This window comes from Rhineura floridana, chromosome 12 (assembly GCF_030035675.1).
Source record: "Rhineura floridana isolate rRhiFlo1 chromosome 12, rRhiFlo1.hap2, whole genome shotgun sequence".
Lineage (NCBI taxonomy): Eukaryota > Metazoa > Chordata > Lepidosauria > Squamata > Rhineuridae > Rhineura > Rhineura floridana.
Genome location: NC_084491.1, coordinates 3,194,606 through 3,218,908, shown reverse-complemented (window position 1 = coordinate 3,218,908; position 24,303 = coordinate 3,194,606).

The following is a 24,303-nucleotide window of genomic DNA, read 5'->3' as shown; positions in this document are numbered from 1 at the left end:
AGACTATGGGGTGGGCACACCCAGTTACTTATTTTTTATGATTTTATGACATCATTATGCATTTAGGAGCATTTCAGAAGTCTGATAATTTTGATAGAATAACTTTGTTGTTATTCTTGATGGGGAGTCCCCAGATCACAGCAATATATGTTAAGGGGTACACCAACATATATTTTGGGGTTCAGAGACATGTTAACTTTGGCTTGGAATTACTGTAGCTGTGAACTGTGAACTGGAAACAACTTCAGCGTCATTAAGTTATCTGAGACTGATGGAAGTTGTAGTCCAACAACATCTGGAGGGCACTATGTTGAAGACCCAACTCCCTTCCCACCTACCCATCTGTTTCAAACACATCCAGAAAAGTCTGTCTCTTAAATTCTACATCTGACAGTGCGTTCCTTTCAGAAGTAAAAATTAATCTGCAATCCTGTATACTTATCCATTTAACTCAATGAGGCTTGATTTGGAGTAGACATATATAGCACTGGACTCCACCAGAACACATTTCAGCATTTCAGGGGCTATACTTTATTAATGCTGTACTAACTACAACTACCAACTGCTGCTTATGTACGTATATTGTCTCAGCCTAAGCTACCTCACAGGGTTGTTGCAAAGATAAACAGGGGGAGGGAATGGCAATGGTCCTGGCATTCACAAATCAAAAATAAATCTGGGGAGGGGGGCACACACAAGTAATAAGATGTCTGACAGAATGTTAACAGGTGAAGCTTTCCCCATAACTGTATTTCCATACAAAAAAGGCTTACTCCATTTAATTTCTACCTGCCCCACAGCTGTCCATAAGAGCCTGATCTCCTGCAATGCCACCCCTAAACCATGCAAAGAACTCAAGTAAAAAAAAAAACCCACAGAATTTGGGCAATTGTTTTTTACAAATAACATCTGTAACAGTATGAACAGGGTGGCAGGCAGAAGTTGCAGCAGCAAGCTGCCAAGGTCCTAAAGGGCTGCTGCTTGCTTTCCTGCCCTTCCTTTTCCTAAGAAGCAGAATGATCTGCACCTGAACCAGGTGCTTTGTATCCCATCAGAAGGGCCTGATTGGGGCAGGGGAGGGGGAACCATTTCAGAATTTTACAACCCTACCCAGACTAAGCAGGACAGAACAGGGAGGCTGGAATAGGATGCTCAGCGTGGCAGTAAACAGAGTATCCCACAAGGCACAGGACCCACATGCTCAGAGGGAGGGATGCATTGCCACTCCTGCACCCCATTTCCCAGCAGGAGAAGAACCTGTCCAAGGAGTGTGGGATGAGCCTGTTTCATGACTAGAATTCAAGTAACAATTACAGAGGGGAGCAGTGGCCTTCTCCAGACACATTTCCATGTCTGCTGGGGGGGGGGCTTCTGAGGACAGACATTCGCCTCCAAGAGCGATGTGGGAGAAATTTAGGTCAGTTTGCATTCAGAGAAACACAGTCTTCCATTGAAAGCTGCACTTTTCTGAATTTTGCAATGCACTTCCCCAGCCAAGTCACGTGTAGAAAAACACATACACAAGGTTGAAATGTGCATATTAGTGAAAATGACATACGCAAATGCATTATGTTAGAGACAATTGCTCCTCAAAAATGTGTATGTGAGGCAATATTGTGTACCAGAATGTTTATATTAGGAGAAATTCTCACTAAAATCCTGATGAAGTCTTTTTCTTTTTTAAGCCAGAAACTGAGCTGGAAATGTGAGGAACTAAATTTAGGATTGGACACATGAGAAAGCAAAATTGGCAGCTTGGCTCATTGCTACCCTCCAAAGGCAGCCCTTCCTCTCCGCCCACGGAGAGAGGAAGAAGATCCTATGGATCCTGAGGTGCCCTCCCAGGGGCCAAAGGGTTGCCCCAACAACTGTTCCTTTTGTGAACGGCTCCCTTGTGCACAGAAGTGCACTAGGAAGGGCAAACTGTTCGTTTTGGTTTAGCATTTTTTCCAACCTTCAGTTCAGTTCCTTACATTCCCATATCCCTGCATTAGAGATGTGGTGAAGAGGGAGCAGTGGTAACACACCTCAGCCGTGAACACCATCTTGCAAATGATTCCTTAACAACACACCATGCTATACATGTAACATGGCCTGCAGTTCACAGCTGGAATGATCTACTGAAGTTATGTACTTTGCATGCAGTCATTGTGCTTATGGCACAGCTGGAGTCGGAATTGTGTTGAGCGGAATTGTGGTGACCTGGTATCTCAAGAGGTATTGCCGAGTGGCAAGCGGGGAACTTGTAAGTACCAGCAATAACTGTAAGCCATAAATGAATGGAGTATCTTCTGTGGTTTATCACCCTGTGCTTTATAGATTACAGCAAAGCCTTTGACTGTGTACATCAGGAAAACCTATGGAATGCTTTAAAAGAAATGGGGGTGCCACAGCACCTAATTGTCCCAATGCGCAACCTATACTCTGCACAAGAGGCTACTGTAAGGACAGAATATGGAGAAACCGATTGGTTCCCCATCGGAAAGGGTGTGAGACAGGGGTGTATTTTATCACCCTATTTATTTAATCTATATGCAGAACATATCATACGGAAAGCAGGATTGGACCAAGATGAAGGAGGTGTGAAAATTGGAGGCAGAAATATCAGTAATTTAAGATATGCAGACGATACCATTCTCTTAGCAGAAACCAGTAATGATTTGAAATGAATGCTGATGAAAGTTAAAGAGGAAAGCACAAAAGCAGGACTACAGCTGAACGTCAAAAAGACTAACGTAATGACAACAGAAGATTTATGCAACTTTACAGTTGACAATGAGGACATTGAACTTGTCAAGGATTATCAATATCTTGGCACAATCATTAACCAAAATGGAGACAATAGTCAAGAAATCACAAGAGGGCTAGGACTGGGGAGGGCAGCTGTGAGAGAACTAGAAAAGGTCCTCAAATGTAAAGATGTATCACTGAACAGGAAAGTCAGGATCATTCAGACCATGGTATTTCCGATCTCTATATATGGATCTGAAAGTTGGACAGTGAATAAAGCAGATAAGATAAAAATCAACTGATTTGAAATGTGGTGTTGGAGGAGAGCTTTGCAGATACCATGGACTGCAAAAAAGACAAATAAACCAGAACTATAACTAGAAGCTAAAATGATGAAACTGAGGTTATCATATTTTGGACACATCATGAGAAGACAGGATTCCCTAGAAAAGACAATAATGCTTGGAAAAACAGAAGGGAGTAGAAAAAGAGGAAGGCCAAAGAAGAGCTGGATTGATTCCATAAAAGAAGCCACACACCTGAACTTACAAGATCTGAACAGGCTGGTTCATGACAGATGCTCTTGGAGGTCACTGATTCATAGGGTCACCATAAGTCGTATAGACTTGAAGGCATATAGCAACAACCTTGTGTGGACTTTGTCCCTTTACTGCTGGACTCCACCATAAGAACAGAAGACCATGGGAAGAGCCTGATGGATCAGGCCAAAAGAGGCCCATCTAGTCCAGTATCCTGTTCTCACAGTGGTCAACCAGACGCCCATTATGGGAAGCCTGCAAGCAAGACCAGAGCAGAAAAGCACTTTCTCCTTGTGAAATTTCCAGCAACTGGTTTTTAGAAGCATACTGCCTTCCACTGTGGAGGCAGAGCATTGCCATCATGGCTAGTAGCCTTCCTCCATGAATTGGTCTAATCCTCTTTTAAAGCCATTCTATGTGGCCCCCTCAGTGCTGCCCCCTGATATGGCTCAGATCCACTCTTCCACCACCATCTCCATCACCACCCAGGAGCAGAATTTTGATTTTCGAGATTTAACAACACCACTTGGAGTGGGAGGCTAGACCTTGTCAAGGGATACTCACCTCTTTTTTTAATATGCAGTATTCCCGACTTCTAACATAAGAACATAAGAAGAGCCTGCTGGATCAGGCCAGTGGCCCATCTAGTCCAGCATCCTGTTCTCACAGTGGCCAACCAGGTGCCTGGGGGAAGCCCGCAAGCAGGACCTGAGTGCAAGAACACTCTCCCCTCCTGAGACTTCCAGCAACTGGTTTTCAGAAGCATGCTGCCTCTGACTAGGGTGGCAGAGCACAGCCATCACGGCTAGTAGCCAATGATAGCCCTGTCCTCCATGAATTTGTCTAATCTTCTTTTAAAGCCATCCAAGCTGGCGGCCATTACTGCATCTTGTGGGAGCAAATTCCATAGTTTAACTATGCGCTGAGTAAAGAAGTACTTCCTTTTGTCTGTCCTGAATCTTCCAACATTCAGCTTCTTTGAATGTCCACGAGTTCTAGTATTATGAGAGAGGGAGAAGAACTTTTTTCTATCCACTTTCTCAATGCCATGCATAATTTTATACACTTCTATCATGTCTCCTCTGACCCGCCTTTTCTCTAAACTAAAAAGCCCCAAATGCTGCAACCTTTCCTCGTAAGGGAGTCGCTCCATCCCCTTGATCATTCTGGTTGCCCTCTTCTGAACCTTTTCCAACTCTAGAATATCCTTTTTGAGATGAGGCGACCAGAACTGTACACAGTATTCCAAATGCGGCCGCACCATAGATTTATACAACGGCATTATGATATCGGCTGTTTTATTTTCAATACCTTTCCTAATTATCCCTAGCATGGAATTTGCCTTTTTCACAGCTGCCGCACACTGGGTCGACATTTTCATCGTGCTGTCCACTACAACCCCGAGGTCTCTCTCCTGGTCGGTCACCGCCAGTTCAGACCCCATGAGCGTATATGTGAAATTCAGATTTTTTGCTCCAATATGCATAATTTTACATTTGTTTATATTGAATTGCATTTGCCATTTTTCTGCCCATTCACTCAGTTTGGAGAGGTCTTTTTGGAGCTCTTCGCAATCCCTTTTTGTTTTAACAACCCTGAACAATTTAGTGTCATCAGCAAACTTGGCCACTTCACTGCTCACTCCTAATTCTGGGTCATTAATGAACAAGTTGAAAAGTGCAGGTCCCAATACCGATCCTTGAGGGACTCCACTTTCTACAGCCCTCCATTGGGAGAACTGTCCGTTTATTCCTACTCTCTGCTTTCTGCTTCTTAACCAATCCCTTATCCACAAGAGGACCTCTCCTCTTATTCCATGACTGCTAAGCTTCCTCAGAAGTCTTTGGTGAGGTACCTTGTCAAATGCTTTTTGAAAGTCTAAGTACACTATGTCCACTGGATCACCTCTATCTATATGCTTGTTGACACTCTCAAAGAATTCTAATAGGTTACTGAGACAGGACTTTCCCTTGCAGAAGCCATGCTGGCTCTGCTTCAGCAAGGCTTGTTCTTCTATGTGCGGGATCCCCCCTGGATCCCTTTTTAAATATTGGCGTTACATTTGCCACTTTCCAGTCCTCAGGCACGGAGGAGGACCCGAGGGACAAGTTACATATTTTACTTAGCAGATCAGCAATTTCACATTTGAGTTCTTTGAGAACTCTCGGGTGGATGCCATCCGGGCCCAGTGATTTGTCAGTTTTTATATTGTCCATTCTAAGGAACAAATGTATGCTACAGCGATCATAGCAGCGTACAGATCCTATTCACTCTGTTTGAAGCCTTGGCAAGGACTCTCTCTTAGTGGGAGAAGCTCACATGGCTATGACAACAAGGCCTCCTGACCAGCACTGAATAGCAATGTCTTCTTTCACTGGAGAAGGGAGTTCTTTCCCCAGGTCACTTGTCCATTCATGCTGCAAGTATTGTTCATATTTATCTAATGTATTTATCTGTTTTTATCTGTTTTTCTATTTATAGATAAATTCATGTTTTCTACCTTTGGAAATTGATTTCTTGGATGCATTGAGCAAATATGATGTTTATCAATAAATTCATGTAGTATCCTTTGTAATCAGTTAATTGGGTTGTTGATTTGTGAGTACGTGGGGCAATAATTAATCTGTGCATTTTATTTCTATATATTTTGATTGTTTCCTTCCTTTTCAAATTGATTGCTGGGGTATTTTAGGGGAAAAATACATGAATACATATTTATAGAAAGTTCCCTGTTTCTTATCTCTTGAAATCAACCCTCCCAATATATACAATTCAATATAATATAGTATAGAAAATAATTTGACTGACATTTATCCTAATATTTATATAGTGAGAGTTAAGAATTATATGAACAGTTCTGGTTACAGATGCATCAACAGAAACGAACTTTCCCAAACTGAAATTAATTTTAAAAACTTAAGATCTACTATGTGCCAAGAGAGATTGTCTGCATTGACAATTCTATCCATTAAACATGCATCACTGAAAGAATAGCAGGTCTGTCAACACTCTTTTGTCTTGTCAAGTCCAAGATGCTGAAGATTCATGATAGCTCTACTCACAGAAATCTCATAGAAAAGCCGTAAGTCAGATGGTGTTGCTGGTATTAGTGTGCTGCCAAAGTCTTCTTTGGCTGTATGGGGGTTCTTGTTATTTTATAGTTCTGTTTTCAAGGGATGGTACATTTCTCTCCCCCTTTTTTAAAGAATGTTGTGAGTTGCTTGGAGACCTTTGGGTAACAAGCGATTAACAACAACAACAACAAAAGGCCGCACTTTTAAGAATAAAATGAAATTGCTGCCATCGTTCCAGGCAGACCAGCCAAGCAGGTCTGGGAACTGCATCTTTGAATCACAAGATTAGAATGGGAAGATGCCGGGACTCCAACTGCAGAGCTGAGGATCTGCCTCCAGGCACCTCCACGCACACGTAGGTGTTAGGAGCGACATCCCCTGCTCAGGCCCCCAGATGTGAATGGCTCCATCATGGGCAGTATGAATCATCCTTGAGACCATTCTTCCTTAGGGAAGGGCCAGAGGCTGAGGAGGGGACTGTGATGTTCCTGTATTAGTGTAAATATGGTAAGTGCTGTTTATATAGAAGACATATGGTAAGTGGAGTGAAAGAGAAGGGGGGAGTACATGAGCAGTAGAATGCTGGATGATTGGCTGAGCGTTTGAATGGCTGGGAGTATAAATGGAAGAATGACAGTTGAATCTGGGTGGGTTGTTTTGGTGGTGTTTGGAGGTGGATGTCAGGAGAGTGTGGACAAAGAGGGAGTGGGAGTTCTAGTTAATAATAAGACAAGTATCACAGGAATAGATGAAACCATATGCTTATGTACCATTATAAAAGTAATCTTGTTATTTCTGATATTTAATAAATACTATTTTGGTTTACCGAAGGCCTGATCCTTGGCTGGGGTTTTCACAGACCAGAAGGGAGGGCAAGGTAATTACCAAGGCTGAAGGGAAACAGTAACGAATGGTGGCAGCAGTGAAGAGGAGAATAATAACATTACAGGTATCCAGGGCAACCCAGAGTTATGCGTGTAATCTATAGGTACAAAAGGGGTTGGGGACAGTTTACGCACGCAGTCACAAAAGTAACCACATAGAGAAAGACTCAGGCAAAGTCTCTGGAAATATTGGTTACAGGACGTGACTGGTGGTGCTGCCTAGCAGGGGGATCTAGTGAGATCTGTGCTAGAGCGGAGAGAGAAACCATATAAAGGACAGTCCGGACTGGTGGAGTCCCTGGTGGTGCCTAGTGAAAGGCAGTAGCCACGAGCAGGTAGGAACCTGACAGGGAGAGCCAGGGAAGGGCGTCACAGGGACCATAGTCTGGGAAGACCAGATGCTGAAGCTAAGCAGAGGTCAGCAATCTGAAGGAGGGACCACTTGCCGTCAGATATATATGTACATTTGGGGAGGGTAAAAAGCAAGAAGGATCTCCTCTCTCTGGGCTTCTCTATAGCAGAGACTTCTAGAAGCTCTTGGGATTGCCCAGATAGGCACTGATCTCCTGAGGAAAAAGAGAAGCCCATATTTGTTGTATGAGGAGAAGATGCCATGGCCAATCCAGTCACCTACTGTTGCCCATTGGAGCCCCCATTGTGACTTGTCCTGGAAAGGCCTGGAAAGAGAGTCTCCCCATTATTTCTGAAAGAGCATGATTTGATTCCCCAACACTCCATCAAGCCCTCCTTTCCTTCACCTCTGTAGTCCCAAAGCAGCTCCTCTTCGTCACAGAGGTCCCAGGGGGAGGAGGAGGAGCCTGGAAGGTTTTTTTCCTGGAAAAGTTTGAAATGGAAAAACATTTCCAATGCAAAGTCAGTGAATTTGCAATGGAATATCTTTGGGTTGCACTGGAACATTTTATGATGTCTTAGAGAGTAATCTCATTTAGCAAGATTAGTTTACTTTAATTTAGTAAACAAAGCTAAAAACTTTGGAACTGCCAAGTTTCCCTAATATTTCTTTGTAATCATCTATTCTATTATTACTAATGAACATATGAAATGGAACATTTTCCATGGAAAAAACATAACGTTGGAAAATGTCCTGCCTCCCTTCTCTGATTGGACCACAAATCCGAGTATTTTTACCCACCCCACTGACCTCCCCATCTCCCACAACCTGCATTTTATACCATGGTTCTGGTTTTAGCACAATCATTTAGCTGTATGAATTTTTAGTCTTGCGACTCTAATTGATTATTGCTGTGATGCTCTAATTGATCTCTGTCTTAAAATGATTGGTTTAGTTTTTTTGCTACCTATTTGCTGTTTCTCAACTTGTCTTACTGTGATTATAATTTTTATTTTGGTTTTTACTCTGTACATTCCCCAGAGAACTATTTCTACTGGGCAACTGATAAACTGGTCCTCTCGGGGCAGGCCTAGTGAAGTCTCTTCCTGGACGCTGGAGCCTTCCAGATCCATGCTGGGGGTCTGGATCCTCAGCCTGGTTGGGTCAAGGCTCAGTATGTCACCTGCACTAGGTGATCTCAGCTCTATAGAATGCAGGTGGGTGGGGGAGGGCTGACCACCCTGTTCCCAATAGAGCAGATAGATCGGCAGCTGCCTTGAAGGTGCAAAGGGGGCTCTGAACCCCACATCTGCTCACCGGCCACTCTCTGCACCAGCCCTGGCATAGTTTCCACTTGCCACACCCTGGCAGGGGTCTAGGAGTGGTGCCAGTCCCATGCCATTGTGGCCCCAGCTGCCTCTTCTGGCCCTAGCTGGATCCATTATGGAGGAACATATGAAGCTGCCATACACTAAGTCAGTCCACTGGTCCATCTAGCTCCATACTGTCTACACTGACTGGCAGCAGCTCTCCAGGGTCTCAGGCAGGGATCTTTTCCCCAGCCCTACCCAGAGATGCTTCTGAGGGCTGAACCTGGGACCTTTTGCAGGTCAAGCACATTCTGCATCACTCAGCTGTGGCCTTTCCTCACAACCACCTGGACACGCTTGCAGGAAGGCAGCGCTTTCAGGCAGGAAGAGGGTGAAGAGCAGCTCCAGGCAGCCACCTTGTTAGGGCCCCCCAGTTTCAAAGCCTGATGTTTGTGCTGGTCTTCGACCAAAATAAACACATTCATTCATTCAAACCTGATGTCAATGTCGCTCTAAGATGGCCTCAGTGTCGTTCCTCTGCTCATCCAAGAAGGCCGCCACATAAGCACATCCAGGGCAGAGCAACTGGCACCTGTTGTCCTGCTGGAGGCTCCAAAGGGTGCCAGCCGGCAGGACAGCCAGGTGGGGACTGATGGTGGGGACAGAATGGGCAGGGGCAAACAGCCACGCCAGTAGGCACTGTTGGGGCATGGGGACCCTAGCAAATGCCCCAGTAAGTCAGCTGTTAGGCTCAGGCCAGCAGAATCCCTCTCTCATCCTCTAACTCACTGGTTCCCAGATTCTCTCTCTCTCACACACACACACAGACCACATGAAAAGTGCTAAGGGTCTTGCCAGACCATCGAATACTTTTTCTGCCTCTCTTAGCAATTGCATTGTGCTGTGCTACGTGTATATGATTTTTTAATTGTATGCTTATGGCTTCTCCTATTTCCTATATATTTGCAATTTGCATTCCATAGAATTCAATTCATTATACAATAAAATACAATAAAAATCAATATGACTATTTAATGCGATGGATGTGCCGTCTCCCTTCTTCAGCCACAAATCCACAGAGACACCACGGAGCACCTGGGTGGAGCTTTGGTATCCCCTGCACTGTTTTATGTGTGTTTAATTGCATGATCCCTGATGTGCTTCCAACCTTGGCCTCCTTTTAGAGAAAGGGAGGGATAGAAATGTAATAAATAATTGCATACATGATTCAGCTTTCACCAACTTGGTGCCCTCCAGGTGTTTGGGATTATAAATTGGCCCCTGCCAGCAGAGCCGTATGATCCTGGGGACAATGGGAGTTGTAGTCCAAAGCGTCTGGCGGGCCCCAGGTTGGTGAAGGCTGCTCAGACTCCATGAGACACTCCTTTCCCAGGTGAGGGGAAAGCAGGGCTTTGCTCTGCCTCACTTACACGCACAGGTGTTCTGACATAGCGCCAGAGTCCTAAACTGGCTTGCATTCCTTCCACATGTGCCATCTGCATAGCGCTCACATCGCCCGGTGGCCAAGCTGCAGAAGTAAGACGCAGCCGTCGCTTGACAGAGTCTGGCCACCTTAGGGAGGCTGCAGATACCTAGGGAGAAAGAGGGGCAGCTAGTTCCAGCTGGCATCTGAGCCCAGTGCAGGTGAGGAGCGTCTACATCCCTGCTGCTATTCAGTCCCTGAAACTCCATCAGCCTCAAGTAGAGATCTGCAGTGCAAGCCTATGCATGTCTACTTAGAAGCAAGGCCCATCCATCCGTGGTCGGTAAAATGAGTACCCGGCATATGCTGGGGGGTAAAGAAAGGCCGGGGTAGGAACTGGCAATCCCACCCCATATATACGGTCTGCCTAGTAAATGTCGCGTGACGTCACCCTAAGAGTCGGAAACGACTCGCACTATAAGTGCGGGGACACCTTTACTTTTTAACAGGAGAGTGGGATATTCATATTGCCCTTGGCCCCTCTATTACCGACGACCGAAAGATAATGAGCACACATAGCGGGCATGTCACACATTTTGCAGTCATCTGGATGAGCCCAATATGAGAAGCAAAACACAGCCATCCCTCAAAATTCGCACTTACTTGAATTTTGGGATGCAGTTCACCATCTAAACAATAGTTATAAAAATGCATATATTGGGAGAAATGTGCATAAAATGAATATATCAGTGAGAATAACATGCAAAAAGGCATGATATGATGAGAAATGGCTTGCAAAAATGTGTACCTTTGTCAAAACTGCCTACAAAAATGTGTTTATTTGGAGAAATTTGCACTAAAATGCTGGAGAATTTTCATAAGGATTAAAAAAAAATTCGCAGATTGCTGCAAAAATGTAGAGGACTGAATTTAAAATTGGAACAATGAGAAACGGAGAGATCCAAAACTGAATGATCTTTCCATCCTAGTCCTCACTCAGGCACCTCTGTAGAAAGGTCACACACACACAAACACCCCGCAGCTTTACAACCGTTGGGACGGTTTGTTACAAAACCTTGTGTGTGAGAGAAGAATTTCTCACATTGAGGAGGGAAGGGATGGAGCCAGGGAGAGGGTTGAGAGGGTTTGGCACAAAGGGGGTAGACTGGACAGTTTCAGTGGGAGGGTGAGCAGGAAGAGGGTAGAATAACGCATGTGAGGAGCAAACCCTTCCTCATATCTGTTCCTCCTCTTTCATTGCAGAACCGCAGATGGAAGAGGGTGTCCCCTGTGGTGCTGTCCTTCATCCTCTGCCCACTAGGTAACAGCATCCACAGAGGCTTTCTCTGGCAAGCTGGAGCTCAGTTAGTCCTGCTTTGGGTTACCCGCGCTTTAATTTTTGGGACCTGATGCAGCATTTTCTCCTCTACAGCTGGAGTCTGTGAGAAGAATCGGCCTTCCTGAGCTGTCCTGGCTGTGCCTCTAAACCAATGAAGGTAAGATGTCCATCCTGGAAGCAGAGAGCCAACCCACAGGCCTCACTTCCCACACAAAGGCATTGTCTGTAGCCTCATCGGGGCATGAGGGGGCCTCTGAGCTGTCACACCAGCTGATCTCTCAAGTTGTAGGCTCTTGAAATCCCAGCCCTCCTGCCCCAAGGTGAAACAAGTGGGGTGGGGTGGGGTGGGGTGGGGGACAGAACTAAGTGGCAGTTGCCAGCTGCTCCCTCAGTGGTGAAGACTGATGACTGCAGCAGGAGGGGGCCAAATGATGCCAGAAGGGTGGTGAGGATGGGGGGGTGGCAGCCCCATTGGGCCAGCCAGGCATGGGACCTCCATCAGAAGACTTCCCCTGCTCCCCCCCCAAGTAATGCGCAAAAGTAATGCTGGAAACATTACCATTACTCCTCCAAAGTAATGAAGTTACTACTCATTCTATTACCAGCAAAATGTAATGAAGTTACGCACTTGTTACTCAAAAAAGTAATAAATTACAAGTAATTCATTACTTGTAACTAGTTACTTCCAAGCTCTGAGCATGGATTGAATAGTTAGCTATCAGGAAGGGTGGGTCCGGCTGGGATGATGTAGACTTCTTGCAGGAAGGGTGGTCTCCCGGTCATGGGTCTGGGGGAGAAGTCGATGTGAATGTTCGCGAAATGACCAGGTGGAAGGAAGTACACTCGCCCTGAATAGACGACCATGTTGGAATTACTGGAAGGTAGTCTAGAAGAAGACATGCAGAAGAGGAGTGAAGGCAGGCCACGCTCATGATATTTGTTTTAAAAAACCTCACTATATAACATATTTATTTATTTTTCTATCTATTTATTCAATCTGTATCCCACCCTTCCTCCCAGCAGGAGCCCAGGGCGGCAAACAAAGCACCAAAACACCCCAAAACATCATAAAAACAGGTCTTAAAATACATGAAAACAGAACAGCATTAAAAACATTTAAAAACAACCTTAAAAAAGGGTTGAAAACATTATTAAAAACATATTAAACAATTCTGACACAGATGCAGACTGGCGCCTGCCTGATATTCAAAGGGAGGGAATTCCACAGGGTAGGTGCTGCCACACTAAAGGTCCGTTCCCTCTATTGTGCAGAACAGACCTCCTGATAAGGTGGTATCTGCAGGAGGCCTCACCTGCAGAGCGCAGTGATTGACTGGGCATATAAGGGGTAAGACGGTCTTTCAGGTATCCTGGTCCCGAGCTGTATAGGGCTTTGTACCCCAAAACTAGAACCTTGAACTTGGCCCGGTAGCAAATGGGCAGCCAGCGCAATTCTTTCAGCAGCGGGGTGACATGTTGGTGATACCCTGCTCCTGTGACCAGTCTCGCCACCGCATTTTGCACCAGCTGCAGCTTCCGGACCAACCTCAAGGGCAGCCCCACATAGAGCGCATTACAGTAATCCAGCCTAGAGGTTACCAGTGCGTGGACAACAGTGGTCAGGCTATCCCGGTCCAGAAACGGCCGCAGCTGTCTCACCAGCCAAAGCTGGTAAAAGGCACTCCTAGCCACGGAGGTCACCTGGGCCTCTAGCGACAAAGATGGATCCAGGAGCACCCCTAGGCTACGGACCTCTTCTTTCAGACGGAGTACCACCCAATCCAAAGCAGGCAACTGACCAATTATCCAAACTCGGGAACCACCAACCCACAGCGTCTCCGTCTTGCTAGGATTCAGACTCAGTTTATTGGCCCTCATCCAGCACACCACTGAGTCCAGGCAGCAGTCCAGGGCTTGCACAGCCTCTCCCCATTCAGATGTTATGGAGAAATAGAGCTGGGTATCATCAGCATACTGCTGACACCTCGCCCCAAAGCTCCTGATGACTGCTCCCAAGGGCTTCATATAGATGTTAAACAGCATGGGGGACAAGATGGTACCCTGTGGCACCCCACAGCACAGCTGCCAGGGGGTCAAAAGACAGTCACCCTATGCTATTCTCTGAGAATGACTCTGGAGATAGGATCAGAACCACGGTCAAACAGTGCCTCCAATACCCATCTCACCAAGTCAGCCCAGAAGGATACCATGGTCAATGGTACCAAAAGACTTTGAGAGATCAAGTAAGAACAACAGGGTCGCACTCCTCCTGTCCTTCTCTCGATAAAGGTCATCCATCAGGGCGACCAAGGCCAATTCAGTCCCATAGCCAGGCCTGAACCCAGACTGGGATGGGTCAAGATAATCTGTTTCATCCAAGAGTATTTGCAGTTGCTGCGCCACATCCCTCTCAATCACCTTCCCTAAGAAGGGGGCATTTGCAACCAGTCGGTAGTTGTCGCATACCAATGGGTCCAGGGTGGGCTTTTTCAGGAGTGGTTGAATCACCGCCTCTTTCAAGGTGGCTGGAACCACTCCCTCTCGCAATGATGTGTTGACCACACCCTGGATCCACTTGGTCAGACCCCCTCGGCAAGCTTTAATAAGCCAAGAAGGGCAAGGGTCGAGAGGACACACTGCTGGCCGCATCATTGCAAGCACCTTGTCCACGTCATCGGGCCGCATCAACTGAAACCGTTCCCAAGAAGTTGCAGCAGATGTTGCCTGTTTCATTGCCCTTAGCTCACTGGTGTACCAAGGTGCAAGCTGGGCTCCACAGTGCCGGAGAGGGCGATCGGGGGCAACCGTGTTGAGAGCCCGATGCGCCTCGCTGTTCTACAGCATGACAAGGGCTTCAACAGGGTCACCTGCTCTATCTACTGGGAACTCCCCCAGGGCATTCAGGAATCCAGTGGATTCCATTAGGCTCCGGGGGCAGACCATCTTAGTCTGTCCACCACCCCTGCAAGGAAGGATTGGAGCCATAAGTCTAAACTTCACCAGGAAGTGATCTAACCATGACAATGGGGTGACATCCACCCCCGCTATCACCAGACCACCCCTTCCTCCATCTGGAGCAAAAACTAAGTCGAGGGTGTGCCCTGCCCTATGTGTTGGGCTAGTAACAAGTTGAGACGCCCCATGGTCATCATGGAGGCCATGAAGACACTAGAGGCAGCCTCAGCATGGACATTGAAATCACCCAGGACTATCGTTCTGGGCTCCTCCAACTCCACAGCTGAGATGACCTCCACCAGCTCAGTCAGAGAAGCTGCCGGGCAGCAGGGTGGATGGTACACCAGCAGCAACCCTAGTTTACTGTCTCCTCGGCCCGACACCAGGTGCAGGCCCTCACAGCCAGCTCCAAGACAGAGTGGTTTCCTGGTGACAGAGATGGAAGTTCTGTAGACCACAGCAACTCCTCCCCCCCCGTCCCTGCAGCATGTGCTGGTGCTGCAGCGAATATCCAGGTGGGCAGAGCTGAGTCAGATCAACCCCTCCAAGCTCACCCACTCAGGTCTCAGTAATACACACCAAATCGGCACCTTCATCCACAATCAAGTCATGGATTTATGTTGTACACCGCCCAGAGAGCCGTTGGCTGTGGGCGGTATAGAAATTGAATAAAATAAAATAAATAAATAATGGATGAGAGTGGTCTTATTATATACAGATCTGGCGTTAAACAACAACACACACAGGCCAGTGGGCACAGCAGATGAGCAAGGAGGAACCAAACCATGAGAGGAGTGGCAGCAAGGAACAAGGTGCAGATAACCTTGCCTCGCCTTCTCGGGTAATTCACCACCTCCCCATGGCTATATTTCCCTCTGCCCATAATCACTGAAATTGGGGTGGCATCACCCATGTTCCTCCGTACTAAGACTCCTCCTAAACACCTAATATGGGCCCAACACAAGCCCACCAACAAAGCCTGCCAGAGCAAATTATCCCAGTAGGCCTCTGCGAGGATTGGGAACAGTCACACCCATTCAAACGTTTTCACACAGGGCCCATCTACTCCCCCTCACACCCAGGTAGGGCCAGCCTTCTGCCAGTTACAGACTCTCACTCTGAAGGCATCTGGTGACTTTCTCCTCTCATTCAGTTCACTGCACAGGCTCCCACCCTGTGCAGGAACTACACATGCACCATACGCCCTCCCCACCACCAATCTCCTCTAGACTGGTTTAACAGAAAACATATAAAAAAACCAAGAAAAAGTATTAGAAGAGGGGTAGCGCCCTCACCCTTGGGACTCCCGAAGGGGCTCCCGAAGGGCAGCTGTGCTTTTATGCCTCCTGGCCCAGCCAGCAGCTGTTGCAAGGGGCTGCGAGATTAACTGCAGCCTCTCTCTGGAGCAAGGGCCAGGCAGGAGGTCCCAGTCCTTGCACCACTTACCAGGGACTTCAGCTGTCTGGACAGACAGCAGCCCAAAGGAGCTAGTAGCAAGCACCCAGATACCAGATACTCACTCCCAGGGCAGGTCTTCCTCAGTCCCCTCGTGCTGCAGCTGTTCCCGTTTGATATTAGGGTTTTGTCACAGGTCAGACCAGACAACTTTCAGCCCACAGAAGTCAAGTGTTGAGTTGGACAGAAGAAAAATCCACTTTAGCGTGAAGCACAACACAAGCCCACCTAAAAGACCACCTTCTCCCCTACAGACTCTGTCAGGTGTTAAGATCAGCAGAGGAGGCCCTCAGGGTGGTGGTGGACCAGGAGAGGATATCCTCTGTGGGCATACTCAAACTCCCTCCCCACACAGGAGCACCTGGCACTTTTGTTCAGATAGTCACTTTAAATATGATTGATTTACTTTGCATTTTAGTGAAGTTTCCTATAGTAAAGCATTCTCTTTTGCTTCTGTTTCTGTGAATCTGTGAACTACAGCAACACTTTGCAACACTAAAAAAAAAGCTCCATAAACAATTGTGGAATAATGGCACTGACTGTTCTGTATAATAATTTCCAATGGACATTAGGAGTGTCTCAGTTTGCACAAGATAAAAGAATGGGAGGTGAAATATATTCTAGCAAAATTAATTGAACACGGCCACCTTTCCTTAAGTGGAGTAGCTGAAGCATAGCAGGCTGAAACATGCATCTTGTGCAGGCCAAGTTTGTTTTTTCCAACAGCTAGAGTCATTGCTTAAGTATCAACGTATTGTAATCCGTCTGATTTTACATCAAAGTGCAGTTTTAGATTCAACTGTTAATGTGCCCAAAATAGAAATAGAGCATAACTTTCAGTTTGAAACAAAAGAGGCTATCTTCACCATCATATGACATCGACCAATAAAAGGGCTTTGAAATTAAGGAAAATAAATTTGACACAGATTTCTACAATGAATAATGAGAGAAATAATTTTTTAGAACAGATTCTCTGCAGAAAGAGTAGTAACACAGAGAAGAATCAAAGTAAGAACACCAACAAACATACGAAAATGTAATTCTCCATCTTTGGAGATGGCAGATGTTGCCACCACTCACTGTATGCTCAGAGGCACCTGTTACCAAATTCACTAGATATTTAGCTGAAAAGGATACATACGGCAGATGAAAAGGAGCAGCTGAACACCAAGAGATGCTACTGGAATATCTCAGGGCTCCTTTAATACTTTTTCATTCAGAACGTCAGCGTCCGGAGTCAGCAAAAAAGAGCTAATTGTTGAATGCAGCCTTGCTGTAATCACTGGATCTTCGGCAAACTGTTTGTGACTTGCGGGGAGTCTTGTGAACCACATCCAAGAGGTTTTCTTTCATGGAGTACAAGTTGCCTCATTTGGGAAGACATCCTGTTTCTGTTAATTGGTGTTTGGTATGATTTCCCCTGTGTTGATCAATGCTGTGGACGCTTATAACAAAAAATAAGCTGACCTTGGCGCCGTTGGAGTGGAGTGTCTGGCATCTACAAGATCAGCATTTGTACACACACCCACAAAGAAGACTCATGAGATGCAAACTCTGGATAAGGTTACATTTATTAATATAACAACTTGCGGGAACTGTTGGCCAAATTAACTAAATTAACTGGCCATGAGGCGTGAATTAGCTAATTCTGAAAGGTAAACCTCTCTCTAGGCCACTGGGCATGTGATACAGCTGCTGACTGTGGCTCCCCACCCAAAGATGTAGAAGAACTTCCTGCCTTGCTAGGTGAGCCTTGAGCGTGGACCCAAAATGGCCCGCCAGGCCCTGCTGAACCAGTGTTCAGGGGCTCCCATTAGGGATCTGCTGGTGCTTTAACCCAACAATGCCTCAGTAGACTTTGTTTGTTAAAAGCTGTAAATATGGTAAGTGCTGGTTTATATGGGGATATATGGTAAGTGAATTGAGTAAGAGGGGGGAGTACATGGGTTAGAATGCTGGAGAATGCTGTATGATGATTGGCTGAGCGTTTGAATATCCCAGGAATGGGATATTTGCTACCGGCCTATAATTGTTAAAGTTTTCTGGGTCGAGGGAAGGTTTCTTCAGGAGTGGTCTCACGACCGTCTCTTTTAGGCAGTCAGGGAACACTCCCTCTCGCAATGAGGCATTAATCACTTTCCTGGCCCATCCGGCTGTTCCATCCCAGCTAGCTTTTATTAGCCAAGAAGGGCAAGGATCCAAGGAACGCTAATTGGCAAGTTAGAGGAACCCTGTGCCATCATGCCATCATGCATCTAGCATGACTTCTGCAATAATCTCCTGTATGTCCCCACCTTCCCTCCAATATGCCATGTTGTGAATTGGATCAACTCCATGGTTTCTTTCCTCTAATGCCAAGTAGTGCCAGTGCCTTTGGTACCCCTGAAAAAGAGACACCAAGTTCAAATCCTTTATTTGCATTAGCCACAAGCCATTGCAGTTGGGATATATAAAAACAATAAAGAGTAGATATACAATTTAATCAAACTATCCTAATAACATTCTAGCATTTATATAGGACGCTAACTGGTGAAATTGATATATCCAAAATCCATCATCGTAAGAGACATGGACAGGTGAAACCATCATCATCAACAACAAAAACTTAAGGTACCATTGAAGATCTTGTTCCAATGGCACCTGCTAAGAATTTTGCAGACATTTCTGTCACCCTCTGCTCTTGGTCTGCAACACGAAAAAATGCATAGACGTTAATAGAACACTCTGAGAAAGATGACAGCAGTGGAGTAATGAGCTCACTTCTCAAATCTCTATAGACAGAGCAGAATAACATTGCATGGGCTACTGTTTCAACACTACCATCTCCACATGGGCATACACGATTTTGCAGTGGCATTCTTTTAAAACGACCTTTTAATAGGGGTGAAGATAGAATGTTCAATCTTGTTCTAGGAGAACTTCTTCTATATTTAAGAATTATTCACTAATAGGCAAAAAACTTTGCGGTTTAAGAACGTACCTATAGCACAGATATTTCTATCAAACTTTCAAAAGCAGGGAAATTGGGCAGCTATAGTGAATGCACCAGGGGAGCAGGAGACCTGACCTCCTCTCTGAGATATTGTACTGCCCTACAGATTGGTCAAAATGCAAACACAATTTGGGTTGGTCTTTCACAGTCCAATCCACTTGCTGTGTAGCTTGCAAGAATTTGGTAACGTGCCTCTGAGCATATGATGCGTAAGAGAAATGGACAAACAAGTAAAACCATCTACTAAAAAAATAACTCAAGGTACCATTGTAGATCTTGTTTTAATGGCATCTGCTAAAAATTTTGCAGACATTTCTGTCACCCTCTGTCACCTTTTAAAATGCCCATTTAATATGGCTGACGGTAGTCTGTTCAATCTTGCTCTAGGAAAAGCTCTTCTACATTTAAGAATTATTAGATTTTGTAATTAGGGTGCCGGTGAATTCAGATGACTAAGCGGAAAACTGTTATACTATGGGCAGAACTTTCCTATAGGAGCCAAATTGCTTTGTTGTTCAATGTCATAGAGACACAGTTTAATTAGAACTCCTGCTTTGCTAGCCCCTAAGATTTCTGTGGTGATAAACCATAAGAGCAGAGCCTTAAGGAGACGCCAAGTATATCTGCGCTCTGCAGAAACATGGACCGGAAGAGGGCTGAGTTGGCAAACACCACACCCTCCACGCGAAACTTTGCGGTCATCCAGCAGTTGTTATAGCTCTGAAGCAGCAAGGACATGAATAATACTCAAAGCTAATTAATGACAACTCCGAGACTCCCAAAATGAAATAGAACACAAAATGTGTTTATGACGTAGTTCAAAATGAAAGGGAATGTTCTTGGAACACAATCTGCGAGACTTCCAGCGACCTGGGCTGTGGTTCCAAAGATGCTAATCAGTATGTTCTAAGCTGGATACATGCAAAGTTTGCACTTTGGGAAGGTGAATCAAAATGCCAAAGGTCTGAAAGAAAAGACATAAAAATGACTGCCACAAAAGGTCTTCTTAAAATCGTCATTCACCAACTCTTGTCTCCAGAATCTCTTCCTGTTATAGGTAAGTATAAGTGCTGGTTTTGGGGTACAAAGCCCTACACAGCTTGGGACCAGGTTACTTGAAAGGTCGTTGTGACGATCCCACCTTTGGCTCCACCTGTCAGGTTCCCACCTGCTTGTGGCTACCGCCTTTCACTAGGCACCACCTCAGGACACCACCAGTCAGGATCGTCGTTTTTATCTTTTCTCACTCTGCTCTAGCACAGATCTCTCAAGATCCCACTGCTAGGCAGCACCACCAGCCACTCCCTGTAAACAATACTGCTAGAGACTTGATTAATGCTTCATTGCGAGAGGGAGTGTTCCCTGACTGTCTAAAAGAGGCGGTAGTGAGACCGCTCCTGAAGAAACTGTTGAGCAGAAAAAGTTATATTAAATTGATTTGATCACATAGGTTTATTTCCTGGTGATCAAATTGTATATCTACTCTTTATTGTTTTTATATATCCCAACTGCAATGGCTTGTGGCTAATGCAAATAAAGGATTTGAACTTGGTGTCATATTTTGTATTTTAACCTTTTTGTACACCGTCCAGACAGCTATTCGCTATGGGCGGTTTATAAATGAAACAAATAAAAAAAAATAACTTGCCAATTAGCGTGAGGGGGGAAATGGGGAAAATTGGAAGCCTTCTCTTCCTGCATTTTTGAGAGTTCTTGTGACCCAAAAAGCTTCGAGCAAAGACAAAGGGAAAGGACCACACTAAAGTGAGACGGACTAGGGTTCAGTTTCACAGGCACTACATCTGTGGAAATCCAGAGCAGATGTTGGCTGTTTGTTTTAATGGATGACATTGAACAAAGTGAAGCTTGATCCACATAAGGTAGGGGTCCTGGTGACCTAGAGGTAAGTTTCAGATCCATTTAGGACAGAAGGAGATAACCGGGGCTGTCTAGATGATGTTGAACTCCAGGTCTCATGAGTCTCAACCATCATGCATGGGCAATGATTAGGGATGAATGGAATTGCATCCAGCAACATCAGGAGTGCCAAGGATCCCACCCCACCTCCTTAGGATTTCCTAGTACTCGTTTTGCACAAACCAGAGCTGGCATTTTAAGGACTTCCTAGATGCACATTTATTTTTATGTAACTATATAGCTAAGGTGGCGACGAGAGAGGATGTTTGATTGGGAGCTCTGCACCTCAGCTCCTAATTTCTTCCCTTCCTACCGCCTGGTATTTATCACCTTACCTTACCATCGATGTCCTTGTTTATGCTGGCGTTGGTGTGGTCCTGGACTGTGGCTGGACTTTACATCTTTGCTTTTACATCTTTGCCTGGACCCAGTTTGCTGTTTCGGCCTTCGGTTTGGGGCGGAGCTGCGGTTCTTGGGTTGCTCTGGCCCATTGCGGAGTTCCATCTTTGGCGTGCTGCCCCTGGAGTGTGTAGGGGGTCGGGGGCCATTATTGCCGTGGCGTTGCTGCCTTGGCTGCTGCGGTTCTCGAGGCATTGCTGCTGCTGGGTTTCTGCCTGCTTGCTGCCATTCCATTCAAGCTCTCTGGATTGCTGCTGCTGGGTTCCGCTGCTTCTGCCTGCTCCTTGTCGCTGTTTCATCGTGGCTTTCTGCCTGCTTGCCACCACTCCATTCAAGTTCGCTGCTTGGGGCGTGTCCTGTCCTTCTGGCTTGCTTACTTGTTTGCTTATTGGGTCGCGGGCAGATATTTTACAACTTTATTTGAAGACATTACTTACGGACGAAGCTTGATGCGGAGGAGTATTTTTAATGCCGGCTGCTATTGTTGTTGTTTGGGTGCATTTTAATTGTTTGTTTGTTTGCTTGTTGTGTGCGTGAATGAGATTGTGTGGATGTGTTTGCGTGAATGAGATTGTGTGGATGTGTTTGTATGTATTTATGTGCATTTTATGTATTGTTGTGTGAATGTGCCTGTTGTGTTTAAGTATTTTTTTAAATAATTTTTATTCAAATTTTTCAAAAAACAAACAAAACAAAATCAAACAACAAAAACATAACAATACAACAAAAGAAAAAAAGAAAAGACAATAAAATAGTTGACTTCCGATTTGTCGCAGATCAGCTATAAGTATATAATATACATCAAACCTGTCCCTTAATATATACATACAGGATCACTTTTCTCCATAGGCTATCTTAGTTAATCGTCAAATCCCAATATCATCATTTTATTTTGATCTTTCAACAAAAAGTCTAAGAGAGGCTTCCATTCCTTAAGAAATGTGTCTGTCGATTTTTCTCTAAGTAGACATGTCAATTTATCCATCTCTACTAAGTCCATTAATTTCAATAACCATTCTTCCGTTGTTGCTGTTGATTCCATTTTCCACTTTTGTGCATATAATAATCTTGCTGCCGTAATCATATATAATATTATTCTTCCATATTTCTTTTCTATTTGTTTATCCATAAAACCCAATAAAAAAAATTCTGGTTTTGACTGAATATTTATCTTTAGAATTTTTTGCATCAACCTACCTATCTGTGCCCAAAATGATTTTGCCTTTTTACACAGCCACCACATATGATAAAATGATCCTTCTTGTTGTTTACATTTCCAACAAACATTAGAAACATTACTATACATTTTTGACAACTTTTCTGGAGTCATGTACCAACGGTACATAATTTTATAGAAATTTTCTTTAAGATTATAGCATAATGTAAATCTCAAGCCTTTTTTCCACATATTTTCCCATTGATCCATTTGTATGTTATAACCAAAAAATTTTGCCCACTTTACCATACACTCTTTTACTTGTTCTTCTTCCATGTCCATTTTCAGTAAGAGTTTATACATTTTCGCAATTGTATTTTCATCATTTGTACACAAACCTATTTCAAAATCAGATTTACTTATTTCAAACCCATACATTTTCTTGTCCATTTTATATCTTTCTAACAATTGTAAATAGGCAAACCATTGAGAACTATATCCTTCCTTTATCAGTTGTTCTCTCTCTTTCATTATATATTTTCCATGTACATTTTCTAATAGTTCTTGATAAGTTAACCATTTCTCTTTTCCAGCCATTTCTCTTCTGTAAAACGCTTCTTGACTTGAGACACATAATGGTATTTTCAAATAGAACCTTGGTTTATATCTATTCCATATTTTCAACAGAGGACATCTTATAAAATGATTATTAAAGTCTACATTTACTTTTACTTTGTCATACCATAGATATCCATGCCATCCCCACTTCAGGTTATGGCCCTCCAAATCCAATAGTCTTTTATTCCTCAATAAAATCCATTCCTTTATCAAGACTAAACAGCAGGCAGCAAAATAAAGTCTCAGATTTGGTAATCCCAGTCCTCCTCTTTCTTTGGCGTCTTGTAGTAATTTAAATTTAACTCTTGGTTTTTTTCCTTGCCATACAAATTTAGAGATATCTTTTTGCCATTGTTTAAAAGGTAAATCAGAGGATATTACAGGTATTATTTGAAACAAAAACATCATTCTCGGTAATACATTCATTTTTATCACAGATATTCTACCCATTAATGACAATTGTAGTTTATCCCATTTTAGCAGATCTTTCTTAATCTCTGTCCATAATTTTTCATAATTATTATAAAACAACTTTGAATTTTTGTTTGTCATAATGATACCTAAATATTTCAACTTTTTCTCTATTGTAAAATCTGTCTTGTCCATTAACTCTTAAAGTTAAATTTTTCACCAACATCTTTGTTTTTTGATTGTTGATCTTAAATCCTGCTAACGGTCCAAATTCTTTTAATTTGTCCATCAATACATTAATTCCTTCCAAAGGGTTTTCTAATACAATTATCAAATCATCAGCAAATGCTCTCAGTTTATATTCTTCTTTTTTTATCTTTAATCCCGAAATCCTTTTATCTTGCCTTATATCTCTAAGCAGCACTTCTAAGACCAGAATAAATAGAAGGGGAGATAATGGACATCCCTGTCTTGTACCCTTTTGTATTTCACATGAATCCGTTAAATCTCCGTTAACAATTATCTGAGCCTTCTGAAATGTATAAATCGATCTAATCCATTTTATAAAATTGTCTCCAAAATCCATTTGCTCCAAAACCTGAAACATAAATTTCCAATTCAAATTATCAAATGCTTTCTCAGCATCTAAAAAAATCAAAGCTGCTTGTTTATCATTTCATTGTTCTAAATATTCCAACACATTCAAGACATTCCTGACGTTGTCACGTAATTGTCTTTTAGGTAAAAAC